Genomic DNA, 11,064 nt, shown 5'->3' with positions numbered 1-11,064 from the left:
GTCATGCGGGCTCAACGTGTACAGTGATTTCACATCTATGGTGCATAACCAAATCTCATCATTGGTGGAAAACTTCAAATCGTTAATTTTGGAAAGAAAGTCAGTGGTGTCCTTTACGCAGGTGCACATTTGGAGCACTAGAGGTTGAAGATATTTGTCAATCAGTTTGCCAATGGGTTCGTGTATGGTGCCTTTAGTTGACACTGTAGGTTTAAATGGTGGGTGTAGAGCATCCTTGTGCATTTTAGGTAGCATATACAGGCTGGGTATTTTCGGATCAGTCTGTATGAGGAATTTGGTAGTTTTATCATTGATGGTGCCTAAATCTACCATGCGCTTGACCAGTTTCTGCAAAATCTCTGCAAATTGCTCTGTGGGATTGAAATGGATGATGTCATATGTATCTTGATCAGAAAGATGTTGTAACACTTGGTCACGATAAAAGCTGGTGTCCATAATAACTAATGATCCACCTTTGTCTGCGATTTGACAGGTTATTTCAGGGTTGGTTGCCAGATTTTTCAATATGGTGAAATCCTTATTGGAAAAATTACGGTGTTTTGAAGTACGCTTGTAATTAAGCTTGTGTATGTCAGATTTAACCAAGGTTTCGAAAGTGTCTATACTTTTATGGCTAATGGGTGCCATGTATGTACTCTTGCATCGTAGTCCTTTCAGTTGATCTGGTTCAGTAGGGTTAATATCAGTAACCACATTTTCAAAAAAATGTCTCAGTCGTAACTTGCGGGTGAGTTTGAATAGGCTGATCTCAAGTTCAAGTTCATTGGTATGACTAGTAGGAACAAAAGTGGTGCCTTTTTGTAAAGTCTTGATCTCACTGTCATTGAGTTGGTATGATGAGATGTTAATTACTAGGTTGTTGTGGTTTTCTTGGTTTTCGCCCCTTTCTTCAATGCAGTGGTGCTTCTCAAATCTTTATCCCTCCTTCTCTTTTTCTTGTTCCTACATCTAGAAGTCACAGGAAGCATTCCAAGGGTCAGTCTTCGTCTCAATCAAAGTTGTTGGGTAAGTCAAAGAAAACACACCAGATATCAATGCAGGACTCTGACCAGTTACACCACTCTTATTCCCCTGAGAAGACACAGGGGTAGTGCCATATATCTCAATTTTGCCCCTGAAGTCAATTAACTATATCTCAGTTCGTTCTTGCACAACTCGTGTTTCTGGGGCCGTTCGACACTCTGAAAGGGATTGAAGAGTTCTGCAAGGCATGCTCCTAATCTTCAGATCCTCGCCGACGCCTTCTGGCACCCCTTCCGGCCCCTCGTATCCGAGAGGCTTTCTGCCAGAATACCACCTCCCTCAGTGACAGTTGGACCTGCTGAGGCCATCATGAGGCTGTCTTCAATTCCAGTTCCAACTCTGCCTCTGGCGCGAAATTCAAAGCCAGTTCCTGGAGCTTCAACGCAGATGCTGACTCCAATAGTGTTGGAAGACAAGGTACCCATTGTACTCTGTGACTCGGTGTCACTGCTGGTGTGTCTTTGATGGAGGCCGTGACCAGCTGCTGTCCAGGCACCACTTCCTCCACCTGACCTGCTGCCTACACAAGGGAGAACACATACCCTGCATTCCCTGTTCGGCACAGATTTGGACAATAATTACGATGGGAGTGATGGGATTAGCCAGCCCTTCCATGAAGGGAATTGGTATGCTGATTTGCAAGATGCTAGTGGCCGTAACAGCACTCCTGAGTCAGGGCTCATCTCACCCTCTAGTCCTGCTACTGGAGAGAGTGCTTCTTACGTCATGGTGATCTGTAGGGCGGCCAAACTCTTTAACCTCAAGCTCCCCACCTTGAAGGGCAAGACCAATGACCTGACAGAAGTCCTCCAGCAGGGGCAAACCTCCACTGAGCTTCTCTTGTCTTTCAATGAGACAACCTTGTTGGAGGCATGGGTTAAACCTTGCTTTGGCCCCCAATGAACTACCAGATTGCAAGATACCACCCTCACTGCCACGGGTGGAGAAGTTTGGAAAGAGTCTAAATCAACCAACTTGGCTCTTAATCCATGAATGCCAGCTGCCTCCTCAGTTGCTATTCCCACACCCTTTGGGATTTGGTGGCTCAAGTCTTTCCAGATGTTCCTGAAGACCTTCAATTCACAATTCACTGTGGCTTGAACACCACTGATTTCCATCTGATGGGTCATTGGCACTAGCGTCGCCATTTGTTGCCCCGTTTGGCTGCGGTCAACTGGTTTTTTCAGGTGATGTCCAGTAATTCCTCCTGGACTAGGCCTTTGATGAGACTCACCTGTTTGCCGACTAAGCAGATCCCACTCTCGAGCAGTTCAAGGAGAGTAGGGCCACTGCACACTCACTGGCCTTATCTGCCCCACCTCACCAAGAGCATCAGCCCTACCGCTCATTTCACAACTTCAGTAGAGGTACCCCATAATATCATCCAATCCAGTCTCAATAATTGGGAGAGGATGTGGCCCAATGGCTAGAGCGGCTGACCTCGAAGATGGGGAACCGGGTTCAAGTCTCAGCAGGGACACTCAACATCCTGGGATCTGGGCAAATCACTTCATCGTTCCTTGCCTAACAAAAAAAAATTAATGTATGCATCTGTAACTCAGCTGAGGCTTATGTAAAGCACTCTGATACCTTCAGGTTTATTTCGAGCTATATAAATCTCCCCCCAAAAAAATAATAAGGTGCCCAGCAGTATGCCCCTCCCTTCTTTTCTATGCCACTGCACGTTTCAGCATTCCCGCAATGACTAAGGGAGGACTGTCTATCCATTCTGCTGTAGGAAGTGCAAGCCCTTTTGAGAGGGTAACCGTACCAGAGGTGGGACGTGGATGTTGTTCCCATTATTTTCAGGTGCCCAAGACGGATCGTGGCCTTCGTCTTATTTTAGATCTTCTCTCTCTCAACATCTTCCTCCAGAAGGACAATTTGAAGATGCTCTTGACTGCCCTCGACCCTTGAGACTGGCTTGCGGCGCTAGACCTGCAGGATGCCTATTTCCACGTACCCGTCCTGCAGGAACATCGGGCTTCTTGCCGTTCATAGTAGGACTTGAGCATTTTCACTTCACATTTGGTATCACCATTGTCCCTCAGCTGTTTATGAATGTGATGGCAGTGGCAGCATCACACCTTCTGAAGTCTGGGATCCCAGTGTTCCCATACCTTGACAACTGGCTGTCCTGAGGCAGTTGTCAACCACCTTCATATGACGACAAACCTCCTGTCATCTTTGAGGCTCACTATTAATGAACCAGAGTCACATCAGATTTCTTCCCAGATGCTCTCCTTCAACTGAGCCCCTCTGGACATGGTTCGGTTCCATGCCTTTCACCCAGAAACGAGAGTCCACGACATTCACCTGTGACCCCGATCTTTTAGCCTCAGTCAGGGATTCCAGTGAGGTCAACTGGGAGGCTGCAGGGACTGAAGGCATCCTGCATTCTGCTGGTCAAGCATGCCAGGTGGCACATGTGGGCTCTGCTGTGGGATCTGAAGTTTGAGTGGGTTCAACATCAAGAGGACGACTCCGACCATGCGCAGATCTTGGAGGAGACTGCAGAAGACCTGCAGTGGTGGTTACTGGATCATAATTGGGTCATCAGCAGACCCCTTTCCCTTTCCCACCCAGAGCTGGTGACATCACCGTCATGTGGTAATGCAACAAACAGGGTGGGGGTCACAAACCCTTTGCCACGAGGTCCTGCACCTCTGAAAATGACTTGAGTACTAGGGAATTGTCCTACTGGTGAACCACCAGCCAGGATCATTGAAAGCCAGGGCAGACGAGATGGGTCATCGGCTCCTAGCAAATCATTAGTTGCAGTTACACCCAGAGGTGGCACAAAGTCTTTTCTGCAAACAGATAGAACCTTGGCTCGATCTATTCACCCCTGCTGAGAACTCTTAATGCAGCACTTATGCGCACTGAATTATCCAAGGAATATCTTGCTTAAAGACGCTTTCTGTCTCAAGTGGAACTCAGAACTCCAGTATGCGTTTCTGTCAATATCACTCCTTCCCGAGTTCTCAAGAATATCAAGACTGACCGGGCCCAAACATTAAAGCATATAAGTAAAAAACTCCCTTCCAAGATGGCCGTGAGAGAACTGAGCATTGCGGGAGCCAGGCACCTTCAGATGCACTCTAGTGCTACAAGGAAAAGAAAGTTGGTTTCACATCAAGCAGCTGCCCCCATGTAGTCCATCCACTTAGGAGTGGGGGCACCTAGGAGTGGTTGAGGGCCTCCTCATTTAGCTGTGCTAAGACAGCCAGTACACCATGCTCTGAACTGTCAGTCTGCACAATGAACTCCTTGGAGTAGACAGGAGCCTTGAGTATGGGTGCTGTGCATATGACCTCTGTGAGGGTGTCAAAGGCTTTCTAACAGGCCTCTGTCCAAATAGCCTTTCTGGGCTGCTTCTTGGAAGTCAGCTCAGTTAAGGGGGTAACAATGGTGCCATATCCTTTAACAAACATCCTGTAATATCCAGTGAGGCCTAGGCAGGCCCTCACCTCGGTCTGAGTTTTGAGGGGTTGCTAGGCCAGGATAGTCTCAATCTTGGCCTGCAAGGGCTGCACCTTGCCCCGTCCACCATGAGGCCCAGATCCACCACACTACCCTGCCCTATCTGGTACTTACTGGCCTTGATAGTCAAGCCCACCTGCTGCAGGGCCTGACGCACCTCCTGAAGGTGGTACAGTGGTTCCTCCGAGCTGGAACTGAAGACAGCTAATTCATCGAGGTAGGCAGCACAGGATGCCTCCGTCCCAGTTTATCAACCTCTGGAGGGTGGCTGGTACATTCTTCAAACCAGAGGGCATAACCTGAAACTGATATTGGCCCTCTGGAGTCGAGAATTCTGACCGCTCTTTGGCCCCTTCAGTCACAGCAATCTACCAGTACCCTGATATGAGATCAAAAGTACTGAGAAATTTGGTAGCACCCAGCCGGTCAATGAGCTCATCAGCTCCGCAGATGGGGTAAGAGTCAGTCTTGGTGACTGAATTGAGTCCCTTGTAGTCCACACAGAACATATGTCGTGGTGTGGTGCCTGGTGGGCAAGCCTTGGGTAACAGCACCATGGGGCTGGACCAGGGACTGCTGGAGGAGTCAATCTCGCCTAATGCTAGCATCTTGGAGACCTCCTTCTTGATGCTAGCTCTAATCTTATCCAACAACCTGAAAGTTTTGTTTTTAACAAGCATACTGTCTCCAGTATCTATGTTGTAGTTACACAAATGTGTAACGCCAGGATTAGGCCGAACAGTGAGGTAAACTATCCCAGTAACAGATCACAGTTGCTCTGCTGCTCTAAGATCAGAGTAGGGGATAGGTTAATACCCTTCACTGACACACAGTGCTCCTCAGAAGACAGGAGATGAAAGAGAAGTTCACTCTCCTCTTCCACTCTGTCGCCTGTCACCAGGAACATGGTGAACCCAGACCTCTCAAAATGTGGTTTGAGGCAGTTGATGTGGAGCACTCCTAGGGGGTTTCTAGATGTCTTGAGATAAACTGGGTAGGTGGTCTCCACCTTCTGCTCCTTCACCTCATATTGGTGTGTCCAACAGTCTTGGAGAGCTGTGGGCTCTACAGGCACCATGAACCAGACTTAAACACCACCAGAGTGACGTTCTGGTCATATCAGAGTTTCGTCACTTCTTGACTGGCCTCAGGATTGTCTTTAGCCTTCGTCTCGAAGCACTACATCTAATTATGGTGAGCCAGCAGGTAGCTGACTACATCTCACAAGGCTGAGAGGACCATAGAAGAGCCAAAATGGGCTAAATACAGCTCTGTGGTCCCACCCTGTAGGCAAACAGCAGGCATGGCAAGAGGATGTCCAAATTCCACCTCGTGGGCTCAGACAGCCCATTATCATGCACTTCAGGGTCTTTTTGAATCTCTCAACAAACAAGTTGTTTGAGGGTGATAGGATGTGGAGAACCTGTAGGTTACCCAACATACATCCCACATGGACGTCATGTATGCGGACATGAAGTTGGTACCTCTGTCAGACACCACATCTTTGGGAAACCCCACTCAGGTAAAAATACCCATCAACGCCCTAGCCACCGCAGGTGCAGTCATGGACCTCAGAGGGATGGCCTCTGGGTACCATGTGGCGTGATTTACCAAAACCAGGATGAGCCTTTTGACTAAGGCTGTTTTGGGGTCCAAGTGACCAACAATGTAGATGCCTACCCTTTCAAAGAGAGTGCCAATGACAGACAAGGGGACCAGGGGAACTCTCAGTTTCTTCCCTGCTTTCCCGCTGGCCTGGCAGGTGGAACAAGACCTACAGAATATATCCGAGGCTGTCCTCATCTGGGGTCAATAGAAGTGGGGACAAGCCTGGTGAAGGTCTTGTCCTGTGCCAGATGTCCTGCCAGGGGTTTATCATGAGGCAGCCCCAGTAGGAAGGCACTGTAACACTGGGAGACCACCAGCACACAGGCTGCCCCAGGTCCAGAAACCTTAGGCTCACTATAAAGGAGGCCATTCTCCCAATAGATAAGGTGATCTCTAGAGGTATTCACTGCTTCCTGGGCCTCAACTTGTTGCCTCAAGCCCTCTAGGGGACGGCATTCTTTCTGTGCTTGGCAGGACTCGCCCCTGGTTGGCCCACCCAAAAATCGAATCAGTAGAACTGGAGATGTGAAATTTTAAATATTTAGTTCAAAATAGTGCCTAAAAGCGCAAAGCACCAACAGTGGTTATCAGGGTTGCGCCAGACCAGGACAAAGCCACAAGTTCAGGCCGACCGTGATGGAGCGTGGGCCGGACACAGTGGCCAAGTTAGGCCCCCCTGAACAAAGTGCCTTAAATCCTGGTTGCGAAGAGTTGCAATATCCTGTGTTGAAGATGTGTCGAGGGTACGTCGCGCAGCAGCGGTTCTGAGGGGCTGCAGAGCGTGATGCAAGGTTCTGCATCGGAGATGTGTTAGGCAGTGGCGGTTCCAAAGATGCAGTTGATGAGGCTTGCGATGCGAGGTCCCACTTCGTTATCAAGGGTCCTGTTGACGAAGTCTTGCAATGGAAAGTCTGGTTTCAGGGATGTGTCGCACAGCGGTGGTTCTGAGGCGCTGAGAGGTCCTGCGTTGGGGATGTGTCGGGCAGGGATGGTTCCGATGCGGAGCTGCAAGGAGATGTGTCACGCTGTCGGTTCTGCCCAAGAGACCATAGCTGGGCTTGTAGAACACCTTCAGGCCCACTTCCTAGAGTCCACGACTGGGGTGGCAGCAATTGGGGGCGGGGGGTGTAAAGGTCACAGAAGACAAAGTCCAAGTGCTGGGTTCAAGGTGATTGGAGCCTTTTCTGTACTTGAGCCTCTGGTCAGGAGGCCCACCAACTAGCCTTTGGAGTCACTCTGGTGGTCCTGGGTTCAAGATGCAGGTCCACTCATTTTCATTCAGGCAGCAGGGCAGGAGAGTAGCAGTCCTTCTTGCAGCAGAGCAGGCCAGAAGTCCTTCTGAGTCTTTCACAGGTCCAGAGGTGTACTGAAGTGTTGGGTCTGATGATCTAATATTTATACTTGGTGCCAGCTTTGCAGTAGGAGATGATTCTGGAGGATTCCAACCCAGAGGTGTCTTGGAAACTCTTGCCTCCCTGCTCAGGCACCAAGCCTTTCGAGGGGCACCAAAGACTAGTGTGAAACCCTTTGTGATTGTGCTGAGGCAGAGCCTTTGTTATGTGTAAGTGTGGTAGATGACAGCTCCTCCCCATCAAGGCAGAGATCAACCATCGTGCTAGCACCTATTTCTCCTTTTTTTTTCAATGTCTGGAATCAATACACAAAAGTCAACTGACAGCTACACCTAGTCTTGTCAGGCAGGATACAGGCACAAAATGATTGGGACAAGAAAAATGGCAACTTTCTAAAAGTGGCATTTTCAGAATTGTAACTTAAAATCCAACTTTACCATTCCAGAAATTGAAAGTTATCGCTTATTAAATGTAATAAGGCAACAGAATGTTATCCTATGGGACAGGTAGGCCTTTAGGAGTTTCCCTACCAGGATATATGAAACTTTAAAGTACATGCCCAGCTTTTTAAATAGACTGCACTCTGCCCTATGGGCTGTTTAGGGCCTACCCTAGGGTTGACGTATATTTATTAAAAAGGAAGGTTAGGTCAGGCAAAAGGTTTATTTTGCTATGTCGAAATGGCTGATTTAAACTGCACAGCCTGCAATGGCAGGTCTGAGACATATTTAAAAGGCTACTTAAGTGGGTGGCACAATGAGAGCTGCAGGTCCACAAGTAGCATTTAATTTGCAGGCCCTAGGTACATGTAGCACTTCTTTACTAGGGACTTACAAGCAAATTAAATGTGACATTTGGGTGTAAGCCAATGTTACTGTGTTTTTAGGGCGTGAGCACAGGCCCTTTATCGCTGATCAGTAGTGGTAACGTACTAAGGCCAACACAAACTAAATCAGCAAAAACGGAGGAGTTGAACAAAAGGTTTGGGGGAAGACCACACCCTAAGTCTGATAGGTCTGACAGTCCTCCACTGTTTACCATTTGCCAAAAGATCCTCTTTCAAGCTCTGGATCTCCCACAAAGCAATAAATGGCAACAGACTACCTTTTATCAGGAGGAAAATCCCAAAATACATCCAACACAGAAACGTTCACTCTAGATTGGCACTCTGTCTCAAAAGCCCAGCATACAAGAAAAAAACTAAAGGGCAGCACATCTTTCTCTGTGAACGTGGCTAAACTATGGAATTTGTTACCACCAAAAATAAGGTCTACTGAGAACCATCTTAGCTTCATAGCACTATCCAAGAGCTGGCTCTTCCGACATGATAACAATACTCACAACACAACAATCTACAGCAATAGTATGAACAAGACATTTAAAAAAAATAACCTCTGCTTTGTATTTAAAATGTATATGTCTATATATGTAGAAGCTGTAATCTGTGTGTGTACATATGTGTATGCATATGGGTCAAAAACTTGTACTGGGATGCACTGTTACGTATATGTCTTTGTGAATGCATATGCATATTTACATGTGTATGTATATGTATCTATGTCTATATTTAAAACATATCTGTTATGTATCTGGCAATGTATGTATATTTATGCCTTACATGTATATGTGTATCGGGATATAACTGCGGTTGTGTGCATATGTCCGTGTGGCTCAACAGTGGTGCTGGTTCACTTTTTATAGCGGGAGTGCTGACATCAATGTTACATCACCAAAGTCATGTGGGTTGTGAAAATCCAAGGGTCACACAAAGAACAAGTGTAGCAAATGAGCCACACCAATTCAGTAAGAGGGTATCGAGGGTGTGGTTTGTAGTGGTCGATTTTAGAAGACACTGTCGCAAATATATTAATATAGCATGGTATGGTGGCACATTGTCATTTACAGACAGCACATTTTCCATTGAAATGGCCACTAAATTGTCACAGACATGCAGTCTGACTGGCCATCTTCCCCAAAGAATGGAAACATGCAGAAGTCAAGCCCCTGCTCAGGAAACCATCCACTGACCCAGCAACCTCAGGAACTATGGTCCCATCCCTCTGCTCCCCTTACTAGGCAAGGTCATCGAAAAGGTCATCAACCGCCAACTCACGGCACACCTGGAGAACACCAGTCTTCTGGACACCTCTCAATCTGGATTCCGCATCAACCACAGCACCGAAACCACCCTGATTGCTGCAACGGATGACATCAGAAGTCTCCTAAACTGGTGAGAAACAGCAGCCCTGATCCTCTTGGACTTCTCAGCTGTGTTCAACACTATATCCCACCACACCCTCATCAAAAGACTCCACCACATTGGAATCCAGGGAAACGTCCTCAACTGGATTACCTCATTCCTTACCAGAAGAACACAGAGAGTCTGTTTGGGAGGTATGGGCAAAAAACGAATATAGAAGGCTTGATGTGTCTCTCAATCTTGGTGTTTATTAGGGGAGAAGTTCAAACAACAAAAACAAAAACTCATATGGGGAAGCAGATTGAAAACGTATTCAGTTCTTCCTTCTCTCACTCCACTGCTCCTCTTCTTTTTCTTCTAATTCCACTTCTTCTTCTAATTCCACTTCTCCTCTCCTTTTTTCTTCTTCTTAGGTCAGACATCCTCCAGTGCTGTGTCCCGGGATCTCGGGGAAGAAGACATGGAGGTAGCGGTAAGTATAACAATTTTAGGTTTTCAGAGGTAGTATAGGGACCGTTACCACACCCAGGAGTGCCAGGCAGAGATTGGGTGAAGTGAACAGATAGTTACGTGCTCCCACACACATTCTCTCTCTCTCTCTCTCACTCTCTTTCTCTTTCGGCAAAGCTGTTGGATCCTCTTTGGGAATTATGGTTTTGGTTGAGAAATGTGCAAAAGAAAAGGAAGCAGGCGTGGTCATGCAGAGTTAATTCCCCTCTTTCTTATTGTTAACCCGGACCCCCTATTCACATTAGCTTTACCGGGAAGCTGCTGTTCCCCAAAAGAAGTATTTCCCACGCTGAAGCTATTGCTGTCTTTCCTTATAATTATCAACTCTTAACAGTTTGGCCTTTTCCTCAGGCCGATCATCAAGTTCGACAAATAAGAACTACCGAGAGAAGAGAAACAAATATGTAAGCCAACAAAAAGGAAGTAAAAAAGGAAGAGAAAAAAAAACATCCAGGTCGCGGAGCACAATAATTATAGGCTGCCCACTTTATCAGTCCTAATGCTCTTTTATCACCCACCCAGTTATTTGCCCATGAATCTTCCTCCCTTACCCTTGGTCACGTACTGCAGAAGCCGCAACTCTCCTGAGTTGCGGAGCCGTTTTCACGTCTCCTGGGGCTACCACCACTCTTCACTCCAGACCTCTGGAGCCTCATCCTCCTTCTCTGCCTTCCCCGACTCGGTTGCAGTTTAAGGCGTCTCTCACTGTGTGCGCTTCTCCGCGCTCACGCTGGGCTATCGGAAGACCCCTCCACCACCACGGCTAACTTCCGTAGATACATGACAAGACTGGATTAAAGACAACTGTCTAAAACTCAACACAGACAAAACAGAAGTGCTGATCTTCGGGGACAAAACCTTGTTGTG

This window comes from Triturus cristatus, chromosome 10 (genome assembly GCF_964204655.1).
Source record: "Triturus cristatus chromosome 10, aTriCri1.1, whole genome shotgun sequence".
In the NCBI taxonomy this organism is placed as follows: Eukaryota; Metazoa; Chordata; class Amphibia; order Caudata; family Salamandridae; genus Triturus; species Triturus cristatus.
This window is presented reverse-complemented; position numbering follows the sequence as displayed.